Source organism: Stigmatopora argus, chromosome 8 (genome assembly GCF_051989625.1).
Source record: "Stigmatopora argus isolate UIUO_Sarg chromosome 8, RoL_Sarg_1.0, whole genome shotgun sequence".
Classification (NCBI taxonomy): Eukaryota; Metazoa; Chordata; class Actinopteri; order Syngnathiformes; family Syngnathidae; genus Stigmatopora; species Stigmatopora argus.
The window spans coordinates 14,813,797-14,825,542 of record NC_135394.1 but is presented as its reverse complement, the minus strand read 5'-3'; the positions used below and the strand labels follow the sequence as shown (position 1 = coordinate 14,825,542).

The 11,746-nt window shown below is 41.4% G+C and overlaps 1 long non-coding RNA gene across 1 annotated transcript; it reads left to right on the top strand.

Annotated features, from left to right (window-relative positions):
* The first annotated feature begins 4,903 nt into the window (after positions 1–4,903).
* On the top strand, positions 4,904–11,259 carry LOC144078920 (uncharacterized). The gene is made up of 3 exons (XR_013301356.1): positions 4,904–5,141; positions 10,061–10,244; positions 10,341–11,259. It is a non-coding gene; the product is annotated as an uncharacterized LOC144078920 (long non-coding RNA).
* The last annotated feature ends 487 nt before the right edge of the window (positions 11,260–11,746 follow it).

Below are 11,746 nucleotides of genomic sequence, written 5' to 3'. Positions count from 1 at the left end.
GCCGTGCATGTAGAGGGAATTTAATTAGATTTATGAGTATGGCCTTTTGGATCTTTGGGTAAGGCTTCCACTTTGATAATATAATTAAAGAGGGACTCATGTTTGTGGGATGCATTTGGTGCTTTTATATCGGATTTTTATAGATTACTGGTGAAGATTTGTCTTTTTCAGTTTTCTGTTCAGAAAAACACAACAGGAATAGATTAGACTAGGTTAGACTAGGTTAGACTAGGTTAGACTGGGTTAGACGGGGTTAGACGGGGTTAGACGGGGTTAGACTGGGTTAGACTGGGTTAGACTGGGTTAGACTGGGTTAGACTGGGTTAGACTGGGTTAGACTGGGTTAGACTGGGTATGACTGGGTTAGACTGGGTTAGACTGGGTTAGACTGGGTTAGACTGGGTTAGACTGGGTTAGACTGGGTTAGACTGGGTTAGACTGGGTTAGACTGGGTTAGACTGGGTTAGACTGGGTTAGACTGGGTTAGACTGGGTTAGACTGGGTTAGACTGGGTTAGACTGGGTTAGACTGGGTTAGACTGGGTTAGACTGGGTTAGACTGGGTTAGACTGGGTTAGACTGGGTTAGACTGGGTTAGACTGGGTTAGACTGGGTTAGACTGGGTTAGACTGGGTTAGACTGGGTTAGACTGGGTTAGACTGGGTTAGACTGGGTTAGACTGGGTTAGACTGGGTTAGACTGGGTTAGACTGGGTTAGACTGGGTTAGACTGGGTTAGACTGGGTTAGACTGGGTTAGACTGGGTTAGACTGGGTTAGACTGGGTTAGACTGGGTTAGACTGGGTTAGACTGGGTTAGACTGGGTTAGACTGGGTTAGACTAGACTAGACTGGGTTAGACTAGACTAGACTAGACTAGACTAGACTAGACTAGACTAGACTAGACTAGACTAGACTAGACTAGACTAGACTAGACTAGACTAGACTAGACTAGACTAGACTAGACTAGACTAGACTAGACTAGACTAGACTAGACTAGACTAGACTAGACTAGACTAGACTAGACTAGACTAGACTAGACTAGACTAGACTAGACTAGACTAGACTAGACTAGACTAGACTAGACTAGACTAGACTAGACTAGACTAGACTAGACTAGACTAGACTAGACTAGACTAGACTAGACTAGACTAGACTAGACTAGACTAGACTAGACTAGACTAGACTAGACTAGACTAGACTAGACTAGACTAGACTAGACTAGACTAGACTAGACTAGACTAGACTAGACTAGACTAGACTAGACTAGACTAGACTAGACTAGACTAGACTAGACTAGACTAGACTAGACTAGACTAGACTAGACTAGACTAGACTAGACTAGACTAGACTAGACTAGACTAGACTAGACTAGACTAGACTAGACTAGACGAGACTAGATGAGACTAGATTAGAGATTACTTCATTCATCCCATATTTAGGAAATTCCACTGTCACAGTAGCAAGAGGGTGAGAATACAGACACAGGAAAAGACATTTTTGACATAAGCAAAGAGGTAATAAATAAGTTAATAAATAAATAAGCGTGTTGCTGAAATATATATATATATATATATATATATATATATATATATATATATATATATATATATATATATATACATACAAATATATATTACATATATAAACATACACATACACACATGCACATAGATGCAAATGTGGACATGTGCATCTATGTGTATGTATATACTTATTTTTTTGGCCCTAAATGTTTTGGACTGTGGAGGGTGTATCTCACTAAATAAGCCTTTTTTGGGGGGTGTCGGAGGCTCAATTTTGTTCTATAACATTTTCCATCTTGTTAATGATTTGTGTGTTTAAGTGGATTTTTTTTGTTGCATTTTCTTGTCGATTTGAATGTACGCGTGGATGGAGGTGCAAGCTGGCCATAACCGATCAATAAGCCTGATAATGAGATCTGAGGGGTATCGTTAGACCCCCTGGGGCTTGGGGGGCTTATCTTCCGTAAAGAGCAGTGTTGTCCTAAGAGAGAACATACATCATTACCCTTTTCAGCCAATATAACACTGACAAAACATGATTCACTTTCCTTTCAAGCATTTCTTTTTCATGCACGTTTTGGCTTCAGCTGTATATGCAATGTAGTAATTTTATTTAAATGTGATCTCATATTAAACGTTGTCTTTAGAAAAAATGTTAACGCTCCCTAAACCAAGTATGTTATTAAAGCATTGCCTTTTATTGGGAGTGGTGAAATGTAGTTGACATTTTTGGGATAGTATTTACAAAACGAGTTGGTCAATATTTGTCTTTTTTAACTTGTGAAAATTGACTCTATTTTTTTAACTGTAATTGTTTTGCTTGATCTTTAGTGTTAAAAAAACAATAGACATTCATTCATCCCTTGAGATACAAGGAATGGTGAACGGTATTTTAACTTTAAATGCTGCAACAGAAAGCTTCCTATTTACCCTCTTTACTCGCATATAAGCCGCATTTGTTGGACAAAGAAATGATGACTGAATCAAGGGTACGGCTTATGTGCGCATAAAAAAAACAACATGCACGAAAATGCAAGGTGACAAAGACGAAACGGCATAACGCAAGACAATGCAGCCGATACGGTCATTTATTTCAAAATAGAGAAAAGATAAACAGATTAAAATGCTAAACAAAATTTATTTTGACGTCTATGAATGAAATTTAAGAAAAAACACGGTCGATCGTTAAAATATCAGCCTAGAAATACCACGTGCGATAATTTTTCTTAAGATTTTCCTTTCAAAGTAACACATTTGTACTCCCTATTAAAACCATGAATATGGAGGTGAAAATTGTGAATCGGGGGCGGCTTAAACGCGAGAAATTGTAAAATTCAACAATTTTAAGGGTGCGCCTTATACGGGGCGGCTTATATGCGAGTAAATACGGTATTTCTTTTTTTTTCTTCCAGAATTGGGTAGCAACACCAAGTACGTACAACGGTGGGTTGTTGTGCTTGTGTGTGGGAATTACTGGAATATTTGAAATCTCACTCTTCCCTGAGGCTGCATGTCCCTGGTGGGATTCATCCATCCTGCGGGGGAGCTGCCAAATGGATCATGACAAAAACATGAACGTAAGAACGCGTTGGCCTTACAATTGATTGGAGGCAAAGTGAGTTGACTAAATGTGAAAGTCATCAAAACCTGCAGGGATTGAGAGCGACTTTGTCGCCACTGACCTTGTGAGTCTCACGTCCCTGGAGTATTTTGTGTGTGTGTGTGTGTGTGTGTGTGTGTGTGTGTGTGTGTGTGTGTGTGTAATTTACCGCTGATGGGGCATGGAAGAACCTTGTTAAACGGCGTCGTGTCAGTCCTACAACAGGAGGTTTAGGTTAGACTAACGTTCAATTAATTCGGCAGGGAATGCAGCGCTGAATCAGTACATTGGTCTGCGCATTGTGCCCATGAAAGCAGACCTTTGCAGGACTACGGCACCCCCCCATTCCCTGGTGCTTGCCTTCAGGCTGAACAAAGTGAAAAGGAACATAGATTCTATTGTCTCATCGTGGTTTTGTTTCAAGCAAAACAAAGAAATTGCTTCCGGGAAAAATACGTTTCGTTAACATAAATGTAGATGAGTAAATTCTAGACAATAACTCAAATCAAAATGGATAGTAAAGTAAAATAGGAACAAGGTGAAGGTCTGTGGATCAATGGCTGAGATAGGCTCCAGCACCCCCACGACCTTTGTGAGGATAAGCAGATCAAAAATTGAATATGATCAGTAGAACTTATTCAATTAAGCTTACCACAATTTAAGTCTCAATCAGTCACCTTTTAAAAAAAAAATCAAAGTACATAGTTTGAGTACTTTTCACTCAAATAATAATAAACAAACAACATACACAATATTTATCTACTTATTTGCCATGACTTAATCAGTAGCATTTGCTATAAAAAACATAATTTAAGTAAATAAAAAGTACATAAATTAAGAGTGTACTTTTCACTTAAATAAGAACAAACAAACAACAAATAAAATATTCATCTACTTTTTTGTCATGACTTCATTATTATCATTTTCTAAAAAAAAATACATAGTTCAAGTCCATAAGTAGTACATAGTACATCTTTTAAGAGTACCTCTCACACAAATAAAAATACCGTCTTTTCACGACTATAAGGCGCACTGCATTATAAGGCGCACCCTCAATGAATGACACATTTTAATTTTTTTTCCATATATAAAGCACACTGGATTATAAGGGGCCCTGTCTATTTTGGAGAAAATTTAAGACTTTTAAGTGCACCTTATAGTCGTGAAAATACGGTAAACAAAAAACAGATACATTAATCAATTTCTTTCTCATGCCTTAATTAATAGCATTTCCTTAAAAAAAACGCGCTGCCATATAATAACAAAAGTGCTCCATATTCTTACAACACCATACAAATAATATGGCTTTTATTATGGCAAATATAGATGAAAGTAAAGGTTAAAACAAGAACAACATCAACAACCGGATAATCGCCGTGACATTTTCCATCCATTCACAGTTCAAGTCAACTTACAGTAAGGGTCATTCAGAGGGGGATTGATGACCTATAAGGTAGAACGTAAATGTTGCCTTTGGGAGAACACTCGGCCCGTGTGAAGTCAAGCAAGTGCACACGGCCGAGGTTTGGGGGGGCTCGCAAAGACCAGACGCTGAGCGCCGCCCTGAAGGGGAACCATTAAAAATTCACAATGGCCTCAACACTCTCGGTCAGCTTGCACTTGAAATTCAAAAACAGAGATGAGCGACCAGTTTTGGATATTTTCCTCTTGCTTTTTTAATTTCCGCCCTTTGCATATTTTATCCAAAGGAGCCCCTTCACTTCCCTTCTCAATCTAGCCCCCCCATCTCACTTCCTCTCCCTGCTGTCTGCTGGCCACGATCCATCATGCCATCTGACTTTAATATGCTTTACACGGGAATATAAGCCATTCATCACTCGCTGCCGAGGCCCAGGACATTGCTTTGCGGCACATTTCATAGGCCAGTAAGCCTCGGCAATAGAACGGCTAATGCCTCTATTTAGTCCGGCGAGCGGGTCAGGTAGAATACGTACGTCACGGGTCCACGAATACACCCACCGCGTCCTGCCCTTTATGGACCTGTTTCTTAAAACAAGGTAAACATATTTTTCTTTCATTTTTTGGGGATGGATTGGCAGGGAATTGACCTTTCGAGATGGCCCGAATATAAGACAGTGTTTTTTTGCATTGAAATAAGACTGAAAAAGTGTGGGTCGTCGTAAATTCGGAGTCGAGAAATTATAGCTATTCACAACGCTTGATATCTTTAAAGTGAATGCTGAACATTTCGATTGTTAGTGTGGTTATTGCAATGATCAAATCACTCAATCAAAAGCTTTTTTTGTCATCGTACACAGCGGCGTATAACGAAATTGGTGGTGCTACTCCACAAAGTGCGTAAAAAAACATAAATAAGTAATATAATAATATAAAAAGTCACATCCTGGCAAGGTAAATTCTAAAATATTGCACAATCTAAGATATTGCACATTTTTATTGCACACCCCGACGTTATTGCACAGAAGGGATTGTGTGTCGTGCTAACGCAAGTTCAGAGTAGTTCAGAATAGCAAGTTTAGAATAGTGTTGTTTTATCTCAGTAGATTGGTAAATTTACATTTTAAAAATCCAGAAGCCATTTATTTAAAAATTTGATTGGACTTTAGTAGAGATATTTAAATGTTCAGATTTTAAAGCATGATAGACAATTTTTGCATGATGAATGAGGCAAAATAACATGTTTTTTCTCTTGAATATATTTTCATAATCATTTGTTTCGGATGTACTGTCATTATTTCCTGTATAAAAATGTAATTTGGTGTTCAAAAAGTCTTTTTACAAACTTAAGTCTTGAAAAAGAGGTGGTTGTCTCATAATCAGGGTCGTCTTACATTCGGGCCAAAAATGTCTTTTGACTATGTACACATTTTTACAACCGAATCCCCTTAATAGGGGCGACATTTGCAAAGGAATATAAACAAAATTTAGAGGACCTGGTGGAGAACTGAGTCTAAGTAGGCTGCAGAGGTTGGCCAGGAAATAAATGTCTGTAGGGACAATGAAGTCCCATTATCAAGTACCATTCATGCCTTGCTTTTAAATGACCGCAATTATTTCTTGAAGCATGATTAGCCGTGCGAAGATTCCCAAGAGGACCAAGCCGTGGATTAACGGTGTCCGCCTGGCATGTGTGTAATTTGGCAAGGGATTGCAAGAAAGGGAAAAGAAAGATGAAGAACATTCAAGAATGTTAGGAGAACTCATGGCGCAAGACTCTGCAGTTTGATTCATTTCTATTCAATTGACAGTGGTGCTTAGATTGAAAACATACAAGTTGTGGCAACGTGCCAATATGTATATATGCATGACTATAATTGACGTCAATCTCATTCCGATGTATTTCATAACTAGTTTTCAAAGTTAATGTTGAATAAGAAAGAAACAAAGAATCAATGGGAGCATCATCTCTTGGCAAAAGGGTAATAACCTTACTTTGCCACCATACATCATTTAATCCCCTAATAAAGATCTGCAACTTGAGCAGTAATCATTAAAAAGCATCTTTTCATTAAGCTTCATTAAGCAATGTGAGTTTTGATGAGCAACAGTTAAGCACTCCCGGGGTTAGCTAAAAGTGAGTCGATATTTTTTCAGCAAAAATTCTTGATTCTTGGATAATGCAAGGGATTTTTATGGGGGAAAAATAAACTTGTAATGCTGTGTACTAATATTGAAACCGTACTTTTTAGGTCTTTTTTAAATGTTATTTTTAGCATTGTAACTTTGTTTCCCTAAAAAATGAGTTTCTCGTAATATAGCCTTATTCTTATAACAATAATCGTTTTGTCAATTAGAACGACACTCGTTTTCCCTTTTCCGTTAGTCCTTCCTTCCCACAAACGTCACCCTGCGTGGGTTTACTCTGGGTACTCCGATTTCCTCCCACATCCCAAAAGCATGATTGGCAAGCTAGTTGAACACAAAATTGCTCCTAGGTACGAGCGCGAGCGTGAATGATTGTCCATCTCCTTGTGCCCGACAATTGGCTGGGTTAGGCTCCAGCACCCCCTGCGCCTCTTATGAGAATGAACGGTACAGAAAACTAATGAATGAAGGCTTAAACTGCAGACTTGGTTCCATAGAACAGTGGAAGAACAGAAGAGAAATATTAAAATGTGACATCCCATGGAACAAATGACCATAATCTTTCATCAAGCTGTCACTTTTTTAAGTTTTGCAGTCAGCGACAGTCATCAATCTGGAAAACTATGTACATCTTCCCTTTGGAACTGTTAGGGTTAGTTGGGGTTTTGGTTAGTTTGCTTGCTTTTCGTCTCTTATGTCCCTGTGGCCTTCCCTTCCTCTTGTAACCAGATGCGTGGTCTTTGTAATCAACCCTGTGTCTATTTAAACCCTGTGTGTTTGTTAGTCATTGTAGGATTGTCTCCCTTGCTTGATTCATGCCACGTTTCCATGCCAAGCTTCCCTTTACCCCATGTTTTTCCACGTCAGGTTTGATTTTGTTATTTGATGCAAAGTCCTTGTTATTTTCTGAAGATTCCCTACCTTACAAATTTTTTTGAGCACTCCATTCCAAGTCCTGGACTGCTTCCCTGCATTTGGGTCCCACACCACGTTCCATGACCTAATCGTAACAGGATCCATGGATACAATCGCGAACTGGCTTAGCCTGCTTGGATAATAGACAAAACAGATTTGAAGACAACCTGTGAACCCCTGTTGCGATCAATTTAATATCGTGAGAATCATATTCCTAATGCACTCAAATTAAAGCATTTAAAGGTGTTTATGTGAACAAACGTAGTGACATTTTTTCTTTCGTCTTGAGGTCGGTTTGCTCAGTTTCCTGTGCACTTCTTCTCCCTGGCAGTGGTTACGTTGTCCCCTACTATCACATGAAATGTTCCCACTCAGTTTTTATTCATCCGTGTTATGAGTCCTCATATTTCCCCACTTGTCCTTCTTCGCGTTCCGCCCTCTTCCCCCAATTCGTGAATCACCTTACCTCCTTTACCCTTCTGACCTTGACCTTATTAATTATTGATAAGGAATGAACTCATTCGCAATCTCGTCAATGCAACCTGTCACATGAGAGCAAATCGAATACAAAGTGAAGTTAGGGTGGGAAAACGTTAGTCTGCCACCGATAATTTCTCAAGGGACTTCCAGAAGATTTTTTTTCTCGTGATTAACAGTAAACAATTTTCCTTATGTTAACGAGACAAGTCCCCATGACTTATAGGGTTTGGTATTAGCTTTGGAAAGTTAATCTGACTGTGCCTTCATCATCATTAGTGTTATCGATAGGTAGTGGGGAGGGGCTTAAAACCGGTATCTCCATCAAAACACAAACGGAATAACTGTGTGCCAAGGGAACAGAATTCGGTATGTTAAAATAATGAATAACAAGCTGATCTGGTGAAATTTCTTGTGCTTGATTGGACTTGCTTCCAAATGCTCTGGTAATTTTTCTCCTTTTTGACGTCCTAGCTTCTAAAACAACACACACAATCAATTTAGACAAATTCGACAGCGAGAAAGTTTTATCCATAACAAAAGTGTTAGCGGAAATTCGTTGGCATATCAGACTGGTTTTGACATATTGCCTATATAATTGCTCCAGTGATCAAAACATTGATAAAATGATCAGTGGGATTGATATTGTGTCTAATTTAATGACCAATTTGCATTGCAATTTTATATTCTTGCTGGTTTGTTCATAGTAATCCGTCAAAAGTCATCAAAGACCCAAATCAGTGCTATACACACATATACACACATTTATACACACACATATACTCATATACGCATACACACGTATATGCGCACGCACGCACGCAACGAACGCACGAACGCACGCAACGCACGCACGCAACGCACGCACGCACGCAACGCACGCACGCACGCACGCACGCAACGCACGCACGCACGCAACGCACGCACGCACGCACGCACGCAACGCACGCAACGCACGCATGCACGCGACGAACGCACGCACGCACGCAACGAACGCACGCACGCAACGCACGCACGCAACGCACGCACGCAACGCACGCAGGCAACAAACGCACGCGACGAACGCACGCACGCAACGAACGCACGCACGCAACGAACGCACGCAACGCACGCATGCACGCACGCACGCACGCACGCACGCAACGCACGCACGCAACGCACGCAACGCACGCAACGCACGCAACGCACGCACGCAACGCACGCAACGCACGCACGCACGCACGCACGCACGCACGCAACGCACGCACGCACGCACGCACGCACGCAACGCACGCAACGAACGCACGCGACGAACGCACGCGACGAACGCACGCGACGAACGCACGCACGCACGCACGCACGCAACGAACGCACGCACGCAACCCACGCACGCACGCAACAAACGCACGCACGCAACGTAGGCACGCACGCAACGCACGCACGCACGCAACGCACGCACGCAACGCACGCACGCAACGCACGCAACGCACGCAACGCACGCAACGCACGCAACGCACGCAACGCACGCAACGCACGCAACGCACGCAACGCACGCAACGCACGCAACGCACGCAACGCACGCAACGCACGCAACGTACGCAACGCACGCAACTCACGGAACGCACGGAACGGACGCAACGGACGCGCACGCACACGCACACATAAATATAAAACTTGGTTGTTTATACGCAGAGCCAGACAAATCTGACATGGAGGCGGGACTTTAGATTTAATATAGAAATGATCGTTACATGTGTCCAGACTAAATTAATAAACCACCTTGCACTTTTATTTAATGCTAATGTGTCTCGTATTTAATCTTTGGTGGAGGTTTGCTCTCTGCACGCTTTTTGTTCTGTTCTGGCAAATGGATATCCCAATGAGTCATCAAAGTGGAGAAACATCTAACATTCTGTTTTTCTTTTCATCACAGAGCTCTCATACAACTTGCTCCTCCTGCTGTGATCAATGTCCCTTCCTATTTTTTTCTGTCCAACAGTGTGGGCCTAAAAGTTAATGGCCTTGTTTGACACCTCTCCGGGCGACTTATGAAGCAGTATTTGTCTGCAGAAGGAGCGTCACGCATATTTACAGCCCTACTTTTTCCTCACGCCGGTGTACTCGGACTCCAGCGGGCACCGGGGCCACTCAATTTGACGACATATTAGACCTTGGCCGGAAAGGTAAACACGGCCCCAGACTCGCGGGTTGGACAGAGAGAGCGGCCGATCAATGGAAACAGCATTTGCATCCATTGTTTTTTTTTTCCTTCCTCTCAGCAGAATCACTTTTCTCATAAAGGATCCGCTGCTTGCAATTAGACGGAGCAAGCTGATGGCGTGGTGGGTTTGGAGAGAGGATTGGATTTGAAAGCGTGAGGAGTGATGATAAGTCAAATGAAATGGGCTAAATGTGTCCCCGAGAAGCACAAAAGGTAAAGATTTAGGTGTACAGTAATCCCTCGATTATCGTGGTTAATGTAGACCAGACATGCTAAAGTTTTTTTTCGACTTCCACACTGCTATCATGTCTGCGTGTATAATCAACAATGAGGAAAGAAAATCACGTCAAATTTGAACAAGAACACGGGAAAAATGAGTCAATTTGATGGCCTGCAGTGGCCACTTTGACTGCTTTACGTATCCACATCAACACATGCAGTCTCAAAAACAGTGCCACGCATACAGTGGGCGCCATCATCCAACATTTGCACTATAATTCGAGTCCGAGAAGCTGCAGCACGTCTTCCACGTCTCAGCAGCCCGCGGATGTGCATGGCGGGACAGACAGTACAGATCAGAATACGCTCACAGCCTGTTACCGCAAGAGCAACACATCCATCTCTGCATAAATTAACTACGAGCTTTGCCACTCATCTGCAATCCTGAGAAAATACGAAGAATTTGCCTCCTAAACTTTCGGAGGTAATGTTCTTTTATTAAACGTGATCTCATTTCCCTTAATAACGCTGGCTTAGATCGCACCGGCAGATCATGTGGGACCTGAGCAATGTACGAAAATGAGATAAGAACACGGAAGACAAAAAGCAATCCAATATTATTAAATCTTGAACATTGTTAGAGTTGCAATAGCGGTGTAGAGTGTTATGAAAAGATGCACTAGATAACATTTTGTTTAAATAAAAAAGGTGGAGGTTAGTTTTGTGCAAGAATAGACTGATTTGAAACAGAACTAGAGTTGCCGATCCGTTTTTTTGGGGGGGGGCTTGAAATGAAGTCAAATACAATGTCGGATTTGTCAAAATGGAACAAAACGGGGACAAGGCTGCACTAGATCTGAAGACAAAGTGTAAGATAAGATGACAAAGTCGCTTTGCAATTGATTGTTAATATTGTATCAGTTTTTGTAAGTATGAAAACATCGTTGTCATAGAGACTTGACACTGATTAATCAGACTTTGCTCTGTTGTCTGTATAGTATTTAAAGACTCACCCACCAACTGTTCATTCAGAGAGAGTTGCAAGGACAACAGGCTGTGCGGTTCACAACCGTTTGAGCGCTCTCCCCATCCTGCAGTCTGGTAATAAACCTATTTCCTTTAAATTGGTCTCACTCTTTCTGTGCCTGTTCCTAAAGCCGTTTTAAAGACCCAACAAAAGTAAAATGTCTGAATTGTTCACCTACATAATACTACGTATCACGACTAAATTGAGATCGACGGGAG